The 17,978-nt window shown below is 47.4% G+C and overlaps 1 protein-coding gene and 1 long non-coding RNA gene across 2 annotated transcripts in view; both read right to left on the bottom strand.

Annotated features, from left to right (window-relative positions):
* Positions 1 to 17,978, bottom strand: part of LOC100743267 — a 153,454-nt gene that overhangs the window by 61,430 nt on the left and 74,046 nt on the right. The gene's annotated exons all lie outside the window — the stretch shown is intronic.
* LOC112213062 overlaps positions 1 to 17,978 on the bottom strand; it is a 37,242-nt gene that overhangs the window by 10,037 nt on the left and 9,227 nt on the right. Inside the window, exon 2 of the long non-coding RNA XR_002946941.2 lies at positions 17,147 to 17,186. This is a non-coding gene — a long non-coding RNA (uncharacterized LOC112213062). The remainder of the gene's footprint in view (positions 1 to 17,146; positions 17,187 to 17,978) is intronic.

Genomic DNA, 17,978 nt, shown 5'->3' with positions numbered 1-17,978 from the left:
TCCCGCGAATATTTCTTGTTTGTCCCGGCTCGAGGGAGGAAATGAGCGCGACGACCTTCGTTGCTTCGTCCCCTCGCCAATTTCTGACCGCTCCGAATCCAGCTAACCCTCTGTCCAACGATGTTTCGTTGCGCGAGAAAGTCTGCCTCGTATACGCCCCATAAGGATCAGATCGTTTTCACAAAGATAAAGTAAATAGAAAAAATGAAGCGAGAAATTAGTAGGAAATTATGAAAAGTCTGTAAGGATTTGGAATTGCGAAAATGTAGGGACGACGTAACGCGCGCGATTTGCCAACATTTATCCGAAATCGTTGGGTCCTATCAACACAGAATTAAAGAATCGATCGTTTGCCCGAATAATCTGCTCCGATTATACGGCCCTGGGTATATACTCCAGCTCGTAAATACGAGGACACCTGATGGTCTCGTACAAAACGCGATAATTAATCTCGATTATCGAGCTACGATTAATCGATAAGAATTACGCGTTCCGGTGCGAAACGACGATTCGGAATATACGACAAGAAACGTTGAAAAAAATGTTCGCATCGGAACACCAGGCACGTAAAGATAAAAGAGTTTGGACGATAAAAGTACAACTCATCTACACACGCGTTTACATCATGCTTTATCCTTATCTTCGAAGGACGAAGAACGGTGCACGAATAATTCGCGAACGAAATTTCGAAACAATTGGAAACATCTAGCGGAGTCGACTGTATCGGCGAGTCCGGCGCTGTGTGAATAGAGCTTGTCCCTGGCCCATATAACGTAGGTAAGCTCCATCCGTAATTGCGTAACTGCAGCCGATGGTAAAACGCAACTGTCGGCTAGGTTAGATCGTAGGCGCGTAGAGCGAGGAAAACGGAACGACCGAACCACGCCGAAGAGAAAAGGAAAGCCAACACGAGTATCGCGAGTGGGAAATTCTCGTTCCACTCTATCGACCGTCTCGGCCCTTTCACGAAACCAATTATCCGTGCTCGTTGCACCTTTCGTCGTGTTCTACTCGCCACTTTTTCGCCTACTATCGAGATCGTAAACAACAACGGATAAAAACCCGACTCGGTTACAGTGCCGATGATTTCCGCGCGCTTTTCTCTCGCTCGTCCAAACTCGAATCGAACGAGCGAGGCGTTTTCCTCGTTGAAACGCGATTTTATAAGCGTCAGTATTATGTATTAATATCAGAATACAGAAGCTTGTTCCTGTTTTTCTATTAGCGATTTTCGAACGTTGCGTCAATATCGAACATAGGTACGTACGTTCATAAGCACAGTCGCTTCTATTAATATTCGGATATCGCGAGCCTTCCGGAGATACTCTACGTTTAAATACGTTTTATCCGCTTCTTTTGTTTTTTGTCTCCTCCACAGTGTGTAAAAGAACACGCAGGACCCGCTTCGAGAGTCGAATCGTAAATTTAATAATAAGTTTCTCAGATACAACGAATCGATCGTGTACGCGACACTTATCGAAAACGTCGAAATACCAAGGTTCGGAATGGAACAGGCTTCCCAGCAAATTCGGGAATTTCATCGTCTTGGGCATCTACCGCGATTGGACAACGCAAAATCAAAACTGGAAAACTGGTGTTCAGTTACACCCTGTATATTCGTTTACGGCGGTATCGTTGAATTAATCGTTCGTCCACGTATTAAAACACTTATCGCGGTCTTTACTCGATACAACGGCGTTAATTACTTGATATATGGAATGTTTAGTACGACAAGTGACAAACACTGGATAACGGTGAAATTTCAAATCATTAACTAGCGTTAAATTTACGCGAAATATACGCACGCGCGATGTACGCGTTTCGTCGTTACAATGCTAATGAAATTTCAAAATGTTCCGTATAATACACATAATGTATTCGCAAGAGGTTTCTACAAGTGTTTCAATACTTTCGCGAGCTACCGTGTACGTCCAGTTGCGTGCATTTGACACACACACACACAGTCATACAAAATACCATTCGCGTTGGACGGTGCGTGTAGCGAAAACGCGCGCGTCTATCTAAAACGCTCGTGTCTAACGCTCATAGGAAATTGCACCTTTATGGAAGGCTGGCGTTCGAGAGGCACGAGTCCAAGGTGAACGACGTCGCGTTAATTTCGCGGCGTGCATCGGCTAGCTTCGTTCGAGAGATCCTGCACCCGATAAATTATGCAACGCGCGTCCGTTACTTCGAAAGCCGGCAAAGAGATGCGAAGGGTCACGCGATAACGCACCGCGTCTAACGTTCTGCTGTCTCATACGCCGCGTCGCGTTGCGCTGCATCGCGCTGTCGCAATATCTGCGCGTTGGATACGGAACCGTTCTACGAATTACACGCAGTTCGGTCGAGTAACGCGTACCTGCAAGTAGCGATTGCTTACGAAAAAATAAGGAGAAAGTTAATCCGAATACGAGTAAGCGATCAGCAGGCGGCTATTCGACGCGCGAAAATAAGTAAGAAACGCGGAATAGAATTTAGAGTCCGTGTACACCGCGCACTCTACGTATCGTTTACCTGTATTTTCGTTCTCTTCTTTAAAAATGGAACGCGAAACTGACAGATTAGCCGCCGGTCTATCTGCATAAAAGTGGAAGCACGAAGCGGAGACAGAAATAAAGTAAAGGTTGAAAGAGGTAAAATTAGTGTTATCGGGTCGGCAACCGTGCTCGAGTCGGCGCGTTATCACGAATGTGAAATTAACGTCGGGTCGATCGTTTGCTCGCTGACTAATAGGGTCGTAATATTCGCATTTCGAGCTTCTACTTTTCTTAATAGAAAAAGACAAAAGTTGCAACTTTCGTTGATCGTTCGGACAGCCGCTTTAAAATTCCGCGAGTATACGAGTCGCGTCACGAGCAGCGGTCGACCACGCAGACGAAACATGGTCGGCGCTGGTTCGTTCGTTACACGGATCGACCTTCCTTTTCGCGCGTCCACGTACATTTCCGGCACGATAAATAACACACGCCGCTCGCGGCTGTCGACACAGCATATACGGATGTATGCACGCGCAAGAAATGCCCGTCGAAAGTTCCCCGTGGTCGATTAGGCGTTAGACCGCTTCTTGTCCCACGAGTCGAGTCATTAGTGACAAGCTCGTTTCGCTTTTGCTCGTCGGCGATCAAGTTCGCGAGAATGTTAATCAACGAACACCTATCTCATCGGGCGAGTTGTCGCGAGCACGTCGCGAACGGGTCCGGATAGGTTTTTAGTTGATTAGCAGCGAGTAGCGAAGGAACTCTGCTCCACCGGACGAAATTTTAACGTCCAGCGCCCGGCAAGTTACGAAATTACTCGTCGTTCGACCAGATCTCTCGAATTGCGACTTACGAACTCCGCGCATCGACGACTCATTTTCATAATCGAGCGTTATCTTTATCCGCAAGATACGTCATTGCAATCGGTCTACGTAACGACACTTTTTACACAGCTACTCGTTCTCACGACGACTATAGCTCGTTCGTTTTCCCTGGTTCGGTTTCCCTTCGATCGGCACACCTCTCGCCTCGCCTCCAGTGGTCGAGTAGGATCGATCGCGCGTGCGATCTCTGTCGAGCCGCGACGAAAAAACCGAGATATTTCGCACGCATAACTGCGATGGCATGCCCGAGCTTATCGATTATCCGCCAGCCTGTTAGGTACGTGCCCGCGCGTGGAACCGCTGTCACAGGTTCGCTGCAACTAGGCGTGCCTATGCACGCGCCTCCGTGCGCACCTACCTGTACACTCGCTGCTCCTGCATATTCATTGCCTCTCAAACTCGATCCACCGTATCACCGCTAGCAGCGAGTTTGCCGGGTGCTACGAAGATGGATCGTTCGTCTCCGTGACTTTTCTCCTGATCTTTGGCAGGTACCGTTTATAGAGATTGATAAAAGGAAAGAGAGATTAGTTGGATTAACCTAACCCCTATGCCGGCTACCCATTTCAGCTCTTTATTAAGTGATTTTTTACGTTCGTAGAAGATACGTCACAGAGTTCCCATACGTTGGATATTTCTTCGATTCCTAAATTCATTTCTGTGAGAAACGTTTGAAACATTGGAATTCTAAGCGTATAACGGCCACTAAACGTACTTCTCTTTCATAGCCGCATATACCGTTATTCCCCGATATGAAGCATTTTTTTATCAGCTTCTGTACGTTTCATTTTCGTAGTACCAAACGTTCGTAGTTACGCGAAAGCAACATCGAAAGGTACGAAATTGGATATACCTGGATCCGATTCGTCTTTAAATAGATAAATGCTACGTCGAATACAACGGTGTGCAAATATCTTTCGTAGCCACTGTACGTATTTACATTTATCAAAACGTATCAAACTATCGCTGTGTATTCGGTGTACGGAAATAATAAAGGCTACTTGAGTTACGAAACGATAACGAGAAAGGGTTAAAGACACTGTTCTCTGGGAGCACCGTGTATATCTCGTGGCATCGAAGCCCATCGACAGTACCTGTTTAGCGAGGGAACGCGCTTACGCGAGTACGCCACGGTCTAGCGTGGTGAAACGATGCAAGGAGTGCTTCGCGTGCGTTGCTCCGAAAGGTCACGATTCCACGCGTCTCCATATGTTTCTCGCGGAAACCAACTATCCCCGCAACGATGAACAACGATACGCTTGAACCGTGTGACACGCCAGACTATCTATAGAAACTATGAGAAAGTCCCTTGAAAAATTTGACCGCCTTCTCGCGTTAGGCCGCACCTTTGTTACATTTTCGCTCACAGATTATCACGGTTCGATCGGAAACACAGAAGACATCCTGTGTGACGCGTACAACAGGCAAAGAGAGGAAGGACAGAGAGTCGTGGAACGGGCCGATGAGAGACGGAGAGGAAAGCCGGTGGAGAAGTCAAAGTTTCGCGAGTGAATCTGCGGGTCGAGCTCGCCCGATGGAAGGCAGAGAGCGGCGGGGGAGGACGAGGAAGGTCCAGGCTCTCCGGATGGAGATTTAGCCCTCTCTAAGTAGAAGTCTGGAGTCCAGCACGCGGCTACGGCAAGAAGGTCAACGCACCTCAGCCAAGGACACATTCTAGACCCACACAGAGGGCTTCCTTGTGTGAGCGCGGAGTGGCACGGCCAGCCGAGAACAGGCAGACGGGCCGAGCAGTCGGTACCGACACGTTTACACACACCATTTACACAGACGACGATTTTCACAGACGATTCACACAGATACAGCCACGCACACCGCACGCTCTCCTCGCGATCTATGCAACGCGCACGTGCAACCCCGTCTCTACACGCGAGATGCACAGTGTACACGCAGACGCGGAAACACCGTCGCCTCTGCCTCGAGCGAATCGTCGTTGGACTTCCTGCGACGGACATCCTGCTATCGCTCCGCCAACGACGATTACTTCTTACGCGTATCGATGTTAAATTGTGTACGATCGTCGGACGTTTCGTTTCCACGAGAAGTTTGAAAATCGGCGACGAAATTTGGCCAAGTTAGCTGCTTTTGCGAAACGTATATACCAGAACGTATCAAGGTCGATCGATATTTGTATTCAATCGAACGTTGGTATCGAGAAGAGATTTGCAAACAGCGATTCGAAAGCTAGATATTCTGTCGCTTACGCATCTATTTTCAGAGAGTACACTGTACACGTTGCTTTGGAATCGCCATACCAAGATTCGGTGTCGCCTACACACGCGTAAGATCCAGTTATAGAAATATGAAATTTTTATATCAACGTCTCGATTCGTTTGAGCGATACGACTCGAAAAAAATCACCGTTCGCGATAAAAACAGCCGGTCAGTAAAATATTAAATTCATGCAATTCGTGTTTCATCCGCGGTATTGGATCTACGAGTGACACGACGTACGGCTAAGAGGTTCGTCCATTTTCCAGAGAACCGTTCGGAAAGGATTATCGCGCATTTTCTACCTTTTCGTGTCGCGAGAATCCGAACGAGCCGTATTTCTGTCCCGCTGCTGATATGAATAATGGATCGCGCAGTTCCGCCGAAACGAACGCGTTGAGAAAACCTTTCGGCGACAGAGTGAAAAACAGAAGGATTACGAAGCCGTGAAACGCGACGAGAAGGCTGACGCGAGACGAAAAATAAAAATTGTAGGGAAACTTCGAGGATCTGCAACGCAAAGTTAGATCAACGATGTAGCACGGTTTTGCGGTTTCCGTTGATCGTTTTAATTCTAATACGCGAGGATATTTGGTGGAAAGGAAACGTCACGTTGAACGTAAGGAACACGTTGCATATTCTAATCTTACGCGATATTACGCATTTGTAGGAAATTCGAAAGTGCAAAATCGCACAGAATGCGCGTAATACGAAAAAATACACGAAATATTCAAAGGATAGCGCTTTTTATGACACTCGACAGACGAAAGAAGTTCCTATCCAGATTCTATCTATATTTTCAAAAATATGAATTTGCGGGAAAGTCGGTAATCCACTCGTGGAGCAGTGTAGATCGAAAACTACTCTACGAGGTTCGAGGTTCCCGTTCGATTCTCGAGGGAGAATCGCGAGATGTAGAAACAGCCGACGAAGATGCGCAGTCCAGATCTAGAAGGAACATCGTGGGCTCCATCGTGGGCTCCTTCGAGGCCGGTCATGCAACTAGGAACAGGTTTCTGCCACTTTCCCAAACACCACTGAATTTTGTTTTAGACATACATAACCTACCACAGAAGCAACGCAGTTCCAATTATACAAGCTTTACTAGGTTAGATCTTTAACGCTTTGACACGATTTAACGTTGCACGTACGTAACTCGAATTAAACGTCCGAAGTTATCGAGAACCCGATCATTGGCGAGACTCGCAGCAGAGAAAAGAGCAAATAGGCAAGAGCCACGTTGCGTTACGTGCAATTGGTAATTAGCTACGATCCATCGGCAAGCACAACGTTATGCGTATCGCGTACGCGGTGTTACATCGTGAATTAACAGCGTTGGTTTGCCGTGTCAAAGGTCACTCGTTGTCCCTGAAAATGGAACACCGTAACCGAACAAAATTCGATCGCGTGTTATCTGTCGTCCACCAGCCACCTCGACCACGTTCTCTGAAATATAATTTTATCGTCTCGCGAAGAAGAAACTCTCCAAAATGTATTAAGCAACGTGCAACGAGGACGCTCCACCTCTTCGGAACGTCACGAGAAACGAGGAAGGACTCTATAAATTTTATCGAGCGACACGAACGATCGCGTTACTTTTTTTCCAACGCACCACGAGGCAAGGGAGATACGGCGAATCGCATCGCCTTCTCGTCGATTCCGGTCCTCGCTGAATCTTCTCGCATTCAACGTTTGCTTCGCTGATTCCGGCGAGGTCGTGGCGAGATCTGGAACGAGGCGCAGCGGATACGCGTTGCTGCGTGGCGAATCCCGGCGGTAACGAGCGCCGGTTGTTGGTTCGAACGGTCGGAACGGGAATGGGTGGTGACGGAAGCGGTGCGCGCGTCTGCGCCCCCGGGGACGCGATTCGTGCGCCGAGAGTACGCTGTTCAACCCCGATTCGAGGTGGCGTCGATGCGACCGTTCTCTCTCTCCCTTTCCATTTCCATTTCCGGCGACTCGCGTGCGAGGGTTCCTTAACCCGCGCGTGCCTGCGTATGCGTGGCCAGCTGACCCCGACATGACCCGCGGTGACGTTAACCGAGGTTAAGAGCCGCGGAGAACGGCGATAGCGCGCTAGGGAAACGGTCATGGACTTCCTGGGAATCCACGCACTTGCCATATCCATGTTTACTCGAATCTTGTTGCAGAAGATTCAAAGTTACATAGTCGAGTTAAAAGCAAATCGAAGAAGGAGAATGTTTTCCGCTGGGTTTCCGTTGTACCGGGTCGGAATTCGTCGACGCCAGTTCTATTAACAACAATTTTACGCTATCGAAACGAAACTGGTAATCTGATAAAACGGAGCATCGTATCGAGCGTTCTGCGCGAAGGTAATCGAGTGTCAAATTACATCACAGAAAACTCGTTACGTCTCGTAAAAGAGAATAAGTAAAAAATACGAACAGCTGGCAAGTGGCATTGATCAACTCCATAAATTGAAACTGGAAAACATCGATGTGGCAACTCCATCGATGCTACGAGCACGGTTTTCGTAACGTGCCTTGGAAACCTTAGAATTTACCGTCGTTTATGTCATCTTTCCGAGACGAAGCAACGGGACGATGAAACGACTAACAGATAAAATCGATCGATCCGACTTCCGAGAGGCTGGCGCGTTTCTACGAACTTTTCCGCTTTCTTTCAGCCACGCGTGTAAGTCGATTCCTCCCGTGTCAAAGCAATTAAACCCTGTAGAAATAGATCTTTCGATCGCTGGCAGATAGACGAACGTTCGGCGTGCCGTGGCTGAAAGCCCCGGAACGGCAGAACGATCCTTGAATTCGCACGCGGACGATCGTCCGACTCCTTGGTAGTCTATCCCATTCTAGAGAAGAGAGCGTGCTTGGAGGTGGGGTGCCTGGTTCACGATGCACGCGCGGCCAGAACGAAGGCTGGTGCAGTGAAAGATAAGGAGAGAGCCGAGAAGGAAAGAGGTGTATAGAGGAGGAGGACGCGAGAACGGGACGGATAGACGAGCAGTCAGGTCCATATCCTGGGTTCGAAGCCCGCTGCCGCGGACTCGCTGCGCTCGAGCTCTCCTCGTATCCGCTCTTTCTCCTTCTGTCCCGCGGCTAACTCGCTCGGATCGTTCCTCCCGGTCGTCGTCTTCTTCTCTTCGTCGCTGCTCTGCCGGGGTAATTGCACCCTACCAAGGCCGACAGCTGATGCAGCCACCAGCAACACACGGAACGCCGCGGTGCACAGCTGTGTGGACGAGCGAGAGCGCGTTTCCTTCGCTGAGTGTGCTAGTGCGCACACGCGTACGCGTTTACGAGGCCCTCCGTGTGGTGTACACGGGGCCAGCAGCCTCCTGCCGTCTCGGCGCTTTCTATCTCTTTCTCGCTATCGACGAGTCTAAGCTCAGGTAGAAGCTGAATTCACCGACGCGGCGTATACACGACCAGCCGGAAGAAGCGAAACAAGGAGGGGAAGTTACCCACGACGCTGTAAACATCGGGGCCCGCCATCTTTAAACACCCTGATACATCCGTCATGAGGATCTCGTGGTGTTTTCGCCCTCGCTTTCCTTTTCTTTCCTTCCTTTTCCTTTCTCAAACTTTCTACGGTGTTGCCCCGATACAACCGCGTTTCGTAACCGAACCGAACTCGATGCGTTTTTATATCTTTACGAAGAGGATGGTAGGAACGGAATCGCAATTTTAATTTAGCACGCAGAGGACACGCGCGTGAGAAAGTTTGGTTTTTCTAGTCCGCAAGAGAGCAGCGTGGAAACGCGAAAGTTTGATCATCGCGATGGAATGAGATGCCACTCTTACGAAACGACTACGAAGCAACGGAACGAGTATGTGAAAAATTTGCGTCCACTCGAATCCACTCGAATCAAGTTAGAGGCGAGTAACTGTACGTTCTACCTTCTGCTGTCTGTTTTGCGACAAGTTCGCGTAAAACTCGGCAAGTTCTGTCGCTCGGCGCACAGCAGATTCGAGACGGCAAATCGCCTTTCGAGAACGAGGCGAGCCTCCCGATTACGAGGAATTTTATGCAAGCAGATAAGATCGCGCTGTTGGCTGGGATCCCGCCAGGAACGAGCGCGTTCCGTCTTGGAATATTCCCGATGATTCGCTGATAATCCCGTCGCGGGATGCGCCTGTTTCATACGGTGCAAATTGCTTCGGGAAACGACCAGCCCGCTGCGTTTCACGTCGCGTCTCACGGAAAACTTGCCAGCTAGAAATTACGCGCCGTAATTCTCGCCTCTTTTCTCAGTCGTTAAGATAAATGCGGGAATGTCGTTAATGGGCAAAAGATTGTAACAGATAACGAGAAACGGCGATCGCCGGCGACGCGATGATCTTAAGATCGAACGGCGCTACATCTTCAAACACCTCGAAGATTCCAAGCTACAGAAATCCGAATCTCGTTCTCTCCGTTGGTTTCTTTAATCGTTTAGAGAAGATAACGGTTCTTTCGTAATGCCAACACACGCGTCAACGAAGAGAATAAACGTAACGCGCAGAGCCGAAACAATTACAAATTGCAGAAGCCTCGTTCGGATCGGTGAAGCTGCATCGATTTAACGCCGCAACTACCAAACCAGTCGAACTTAACCGGTCGAAATTAACGTTTAATTTTATAGTAACTTGCGATTCTCTACGAATAACGTAATTAAATACAAATTACAGATGTCGATTGTTCTGTCGTTGAGTAACCGGAATTCGAGTCTACGTTCGTACAAGCGGCGGCAAATGCTATATTTTCCAGTACGCCTTCGAATTTCAAACTACAATCTGTTTGTCAAAAAGCTGAAAATCTTCCACCGCTTTTCGTTTCAAACGACACGCAACACACAGCGAAGAGTCGTCGAAGAAACTCATGGACGAGTTCTCGAACGATCCGTCGATCGATCGATCGATCATCTTGTATACCCCGACCATATGGCAGGATCTGACGTAAAAAATGAGCAAGAAGGAAAGCGAACGTTTCCTTTCCTCCTGTTTCCACGTCCGTGGTGTTAACAAGCACGCGTCCCGCTATTGAGCGCGCCTCGGGCCTCGCAGATGCTCGTCGCGAGCTCTGGAAACAGCTGTCCGTTCGAGACGCGCCGAAACCGCTCCTTCGGGACAAATGTCTCTTTACGTCGTATCTGGTTGCCTGGTTGGAACAGGAAACCGACGTGACACGAATAATCGCGGCGTCCACCGCGGACAAGCGTGAAATCGAATCGATAGGTACGCCAGAGCTCGGCACGAATCGTTTCGACAAAAGGGCGTGGAAATGGAGAACGGACCGACGTCCGGCCGATCCTTTATAAAGAAACGAACGGCATTATTCTCCGCAACTTTCAATCGCGCGACGACCGCAAAACGCAGCGGAAAAATGATCGAGGTTCTGTTTCTCTTTCTCTCTTTCTCTTTTTCTCTCTTTCTGCTGGACGATGGACTAAACGACGATGTTCCGGGAAATCGAAGAAGGGAATCGAAAAATAGCGACGCGGGTCACCGCAACGGGGGAACGCGGCTTTATTACGGAGTTTGATCAAAAACAGTAGGGCCGAGTCATCGTCAGTTTTTAACCGTCATCCGCAAAAATCAACCTTCGCGGCCGCGCCAATATTTTTCCATCAAAACTGATCGAAATCAACTCGCCCCCCTCCCCCCGTTTACTCTTTCCTATGTATTTGCAATGACCCGCGAGATCGTTGGAACAGCTACAGCGACCCTCGCGAAGATACCGCTCGGTAACCACACCGATCGACTGACTCCATTTTTTACGCGGCTGTCAATTTCACGAACACGAAGTTAACGTTCGACATATGTCACATCTCGAAAGACGAATCTTACTTTCGCAAATCGATTTAGCACGAAGAGACGGGCAGGACGAATCTTTAAGAAACCGTCCTCGTAATTGACATTTCTCTCAGCATTCCAATTCGCAGAGTTAATCGACGTAGTTTCCAGATGGCTGGCGTACGTACGTCGATTCGAAGCGATTCGAAGGGTTTCAGGTGCCATCGCTGATCGCAAGTATCGCAGGTGTTGCCGCGCGAGACAACGTTATCGTACGAGCGGGTGGCTCGACCAGGAGCGCGTGAAAACGACAAACGACGGAGGAGGACCGGGTCAGGTTTTTCGGCCCGTGAAATCCCTCGGTGAACGCCGCGAGCATTCCTCGAATCTTTTCGTGGCCCTTCGTTCCATTCAAGCGACCATTGTGCCACGGTCCGATGATTCTCGACGGTTTCTATCTCCCTCGCTTCTTTCCCCCTCTTTCCCTCGCCGCTCTCTCATCGCCAGGTTCCTCCCTTTATCATTTCCCTCGCTTGTGGCAGCCAACGGCCCCGTTCCAACGGCTTCCACGTAGTAAATACGTGGGTGGATGAATGCGGCTCGACATCCAGCCGTGGCTAATTCTTCTCGTGAGTTTTTCACCGCGGCGTTCCATTCTTCGAAATGGAACACCCGGAGCGTTTAGCCAGATGAGAACACGATATCCTTCAGCGAGGGATCGAGAACGCTTTTCGACCTGTCTCGTCGCTGCGACCTGTTTAAGTCGCCACGCGACGAATCGATCCTCGGCTCTGCTCCGAAGCTCCGTGTGATCGACGGCCACTTCCTCCTTTCGATTCGTGCAACCGCGAGCTCGCGTGCGTTCTAACCGACAGATCGGTAGCGGAACACGTGCGAGCGCAGCAGAAGTCCATTTGTCTGAACTCCACTTACTGGAACGAAATTTTAGTCAATGGTCTATTAACCGAACTTTTGCTATTACGTAAGCGAAAACACGTAATAGATAGCGAGGAAAATTTCTCGATTACACGAACCGTTTGTGCCTAGACGAATTCGGATAAACTTTCGTTCAGAGTTCCACTGTAGCGGAATACGCGGCATGTTCACGCCGTCAGTTTGCAGCGTTTTTCTCGTATAAATGGTAGACTTTCAAGAGAAACGAGAGAGAAACTTTTACACTGCCTTGTATACAAGGTATCCTGCGAAAATTATAGCTCCGAAACGGTGAAAGATGGAAAAGAAATTCACTGGACAACGTGCGAATTCATCTCGAACGACACACGATCTGGTGTATACGTTCGCTTCGTCCCCTCTATTTTTCCGAATGGAGCTAGAAAACTTTTTCACGCGCCAATCGATGCGCCACCACGATGCAACGTACATATCACGTATAATAACTCGCTTAGTATAGATCGGTGCAACAGTAGCGTAAATTACCACTCGAATCTGAAAATGCTTAGTTTCAGAGATACTTCGATCTCAATTTCACGAAACTGAGTGGACCAATTATAGGAAAACAAAGATGAAAGTATCGCATTGTCTCCTCTTGTCTGTGATAGCCGTATCGGCGGACGATTCGTACATCGGTGGATAAGGAACAAAGGGACAAATGTTGAAAGGAGACGCGCGATGGAAGATCGAAAGGGAACGGGACGAAACAATAATACGCGTGGATGAGACGACAGCCACGCGACCTACATTCCTCCGACAGGTGGACTCGTGTGTTTGAAAAAGAAGCGAGTCTTGTCGAGGAACTCTCGATCAGCCCTTGTCTACGTGCGCGTCTCTCACGAGCGTGGGTCTTATTTTTCGAAGCGATAGAAGCTCGAGAGTAGGGGAAACGTGATTGTCAAGTTTCGATGCTGGTCGCTTTTGTTCGAAGGAACAGGAAGCTTGTCGGTAGTCGATTACGAAAGATACGAAGATCACAGGAAACAACGCGACAAGTACATTTTCCCTGGTTCCCCGAATTTCGGCTCGCTTTACGACTAACGAGCAACGTTTTAATATGAAACTAAAGCTAAAAATAGTAAGATGCTATCGTCATTTCATAAATACCAACGACACAATCCTTTCTTACGGTTGTGTCAGCCAGTACAATCTAAATAATATGCCCATTTTCCTGGGAAACTACGTAGCCAAGCGTAATTCCTGCCCATCGCCAACCGATTTCTCCATGGTCGCGCGTCAGCAGATAAAAGTGTCACGTTGTTCGCTGGATGGTCACGGATCGATTAGATTAAGCTAATCTCGCGGTCGATATCGTTTCCTTTACCGGAAATCCGAGATTTTGGAAAACGATACGCACGCTCTGTCTTCGTTCATCGACGACAGAGAAAAAGCCTGGTTTTTATCTTGGTCGAGTTATCTGTTCCACGTTGTTATTACGAAATTTTCGAATCGCCGCGTTCAGCAGCGGCTTCGTTGGTGTTAATTAATTGGTAGTGGAACACGTAGCTAATCAATGATCTCTTTTGCTCGCTGAAATCGCTCCAACGGTTTCCTCTTTTCCACGGACGTAATTAACCGTGGTTCGTCGGTTCCCTTTGCTCGCATCGCGAACCACCGAGAAATCGGGCCAACAATGATCGATCAGCTAACGTGTTTAACTACCAACAAACTCGAGCGCCGTTATCGGTTTTTCCCATGTATCTGTGGCTGCGCGTCTTGCGCTTAATTTATTTTCCATTTGGTCATCGTCGACTGGTCGTCGATATTGGCAGCGATTAATATTAATCGTAAAATGTCATCGTCGATACTAGCCCGATACTCGGCAAGATGGCCCTGATCGACGAAATGGCGCTTACTTGCCGCAACATCTGAACCAGCACGCGACGATACTTGGTGAAAATTGAAGGGTGGTCTTGTAAATTAACCCCACGACCTCGATAATTTTTAATAGCGATCGTCTTATGCCTGGCGCGCACTGTCACGCGGCGCAAACCTCTATCATTATCGTGATTTATAGACATAATCTGGTTACGACCTCGTGCGATATACCCAGTGCTCGCGTGTCCAGCTCACGGCCAGATGCAGCCGCGTAGTTCAAGGTGTGGATAACCGTGCGCTCCAAACGCTCTGGTCTCGATTCAAATCAAGACGAGTTTCGTTCGCGTAAACCGGTTGCGTTTCGTCTCCGCATCGTAATTAATGTACCGTGCCAAGTATACCTCGTCGAATAAATCAGCGTTATCGATGCGCGTGGCAGCCGCCCTATCAATGGCGTGTTCGTCAAATCGCCAATCGTTCGACGTATCACAGCGTGTGACGATAGAAGGCGCGCGACCACGAAGACCAGAGGCGAACGAGATTATCCGCACGAAGCTTCCTTTTGCTTCTCTTTCGATTCATAGAGTTAGCGGATCAGGAATTCATGGAATCCGCGGTATCTCGTTTCGATGACGAGGAAGATCGAGATCGACGAAGTTTCAGGTTTTTCGTGACGCGCCAAAGTTTACTATCAAACCCTTGTTCCACTCGTTTATCCCGTTGAATCTTTTTTAATCCTTTTATCGATTAAAGTCTTTGCCAACGTATCGCAAAATTCCTTTCACGTCGAGTCGCGCGAATTACGAGAAAAACAATTACGCAAGATTTTTTTAAATAAACGCACGCACAGCAAGTTTTGACTAGACCAATTATACGAATAGAAATTTAAAAAACGATTATACGGAATACAAAGATCTTGCGACTACTTGTTTATTAATAACGTTAATAACGAGACGATTTTTACATATCGTAATCGTGTTTGCGTCCTCGTCGCAAATTGGTCCATTTGCGTGTAATAAAAATGGCGATGATTTCGAGGAAGCGGAAGGAACGTTTGTGGCATGCAACGAAATTAGTAGACTTTCTGTTACTAATTCGGTTGAAAATTGTACGTTATTTGGATATCCGAGGCCCGAGTTTCGACGGTTTGAATACACAGTAATTCGACGTAATTGACGTCAATTGGCTCCTAATTGACGTAAAAGTAAATGACGATCGTTTGTTCTTTTATGTAATGTGCCATTATATGAAGTACAAATAAGATAGAAGGAACGAGCGACAATGTCAAGTATTTAATGAAAGAGCGCTATCCGTCTGACAGTCCGTCTTTATGTACCGTATCTTGCCAACGTTTCGACCATCGTGTCCGCGTCAAATACCGTTCGATTGCGATATTCGACGATCTTTACGCGCGATCGCGCTTCTCCAGAAATTGCGAACCGTATCTCACGAAAACACTCGATGTTCGAGAACGAAATTTTTCAGGATGAACAATCTACGCGAACGGAAAATTGATCGGAACTGAAACAATCGATCGTTTCGTTCTACAAAATGTTCCGCGGATTTGTACTCTGACGTATGCAAGAAAACTCTTCAAATCGTTACAGCAGAAACAATTATTTTCATTTTTCAACGTAAACACGCACACATAGGAATAACAGAAACCAGAAGAACGCGATAGGAAGAGAAATTATGGCCTTTGGAAATAAATCAGGATAAAATTACCGCAGAACATTCCGGTTGTCTACACAGCAGTTAAAAATAGCAATTTTCTACATTTCCTTTCTGCAATGTACATATACACGAACACGCGAAATTATTATACGTTATATATGCGTAATATGCCGAGTGTTGCGTAGAAGCGTGAAAAAAATGGAAATCAGAAATCGATTCGCGGTATAAACTTTTTGTACAGTTCCCTTCTGCCCGGTTAACTCGGTTGATTTATGCCAAGAGGTTTAGGGAAGTTTTGCGAGGAGAACCGCGTGTAACCGAGTTTCGCATAACTTTCGCCAAACACCAGAAACATGCAGCAATCGTCTTCGTCTCGATTAACTCACTTGGACCTCCGTTTCATGGCGTCTTCTTCGACCAGCCTGCTATTGATCACGCGTTAAAATTCACCGATCGGGGACGATCATCGATAGATGATCGATGACGAAAGAGGAGCGAAGACGACGGGCGTCTGTTCGTTCAACCGACTGCGAGAAAACTGGCCCCACGTGGAGGACGTGTCGAGCTAGCACGAAATGGCCAGTTTTATTTTCGTACACGCCTCTTGGGACTCGGCATACCCCATGGACGGGCCATGCGACGAGTGCCGATTTACGATCTCATCGACCAACGTCTCAGCCACCCCACAAAGCTTATTAACCCTTTCTTCCACGCCAAGTCCCGTATCTCGTACAGATGGTGTTTTCACGCGTTGTTAACACGATTAGTATCGGTAAAATTTGGAATAGAACTTGTATAATACAGGGTGGGTCGATAAGAAATATTTTACGTATTAACTAAAGTAAATCGTCGTTTGATTTTATCATCTGAAACGAATTATGTCACGTTCCAAGCTACTCGTCGGATGCACGAGACGTTAATTCCTAATATCTCACATTTTCCGAGATATCGAAGTATAATTAACCGTTGAAACATCTTCCGTGTCTCGTTATCTTACCGAGTCAAAGTTGAAGCTTCTTGTCTCGTTAGAATATAAAAAAAAAAGTTGAAAAAGCCTCGCGTAACGTACTCGTAAAAAAGACTCTGTGGCAAGCGCTCGAACACTTTCACGATGTTGCTCGTATATCACGGTAATCGTTCGAAGAAACGATAGCTGCGAAAGTGAAAAAAAGTTGGCGAGATGCGCAACGATATGATTTGTTCAGAAGAGTGGAGATCGTGGAATGTAATTATCGCGTTGATAAACGGATACGATAAAAAGCATCCGACAAGCTCGTTCGTAGCGCGAGACAGGGAAAGAAGGGAAAAAGGGGGGGAGGAGCAATCGATAAAAAGCACGTCCGTGACCATGATTACTTACGTAAAGGTAACTGGTTGACATCGATCACGTAGTTACATACCTGCAACGGAAATCAAAATGAAAGAGTATTATTAAAAGATCGTCGAGCCGAGGTATAATATGTAACATTAACATGTAACGTGTCGCTTAAAATTATCTTCAAATAATCGTAAAACGGTGCGGAAAAATTTCCCGTCTCTCGAGGCGATAGCGTCTAATGAGACGAATAGAACACGAGCTATGGAAAGAACGTGTTGTAGATACAAGGAACAGGAAGTTACTGCACGTAGAGAAGTTCGTGTCAAAAATGTGGAACGAGATTTAGCAATATGAAGCCTCGTTTTCAAGGAAACACGCGTCCTTCGATACACGCGTGCTCGAGGAGACGTCAAACTCGATCTACGGTACAATTGTTCCGTGTGAAATAATAACGGTAATAAATTTGTGTAAAACGTTTAAAGTATCTCGTTGGGGGAAATCGAATTGGAAAATTCGCAGTGCGTACGCGTATCCAATTAATAGCGTACAGACTCGATTTTCTCGAAGAGACGAGTTCGAACGAACAAAAATTATATTCCAAGAAACTTCTCCTCTAATTAATGCGTTCTTTCCGTAACGTGATTCATTAAGAAGAATTATCGTTTTCCTGGACTAATTAGAAAAATTATACGCAGTCGTTACTTGCAGCAAGCAACATGTAACGCACCTACGGCTATTACGTTGAAGGCTCTCGTTAACAAACGATCGACGAAGATCGATCGAGATCGAAGAACTTGAAAGACTCGCAGATTAGTCTCGCTTGGCGTGAAAAAATATCAAACGCGCCAAGGACACGCGAATCCTTGACGAGAGA

The sequence above is a fragment of the Bombus impatiens genome, unplaced genomic scaffold (genome assembly GCF_000188095.3).
Source record: "Bombus impatiens unplaced genomic scaffold, BIMP_2.2 scf_0463, whole genome shotgun sequence".
NCBI classification, from domain to species: Eukaryota; Metazoa; Arthropoda; class Insecta; order Hymenoptera; family Apidae; genus Bombus; species Bombus impatiens.
Note: the sequence above shows the minus strand (reverse complement) of the source record. Positions and strands in the feature narration are given on the sequence as shown.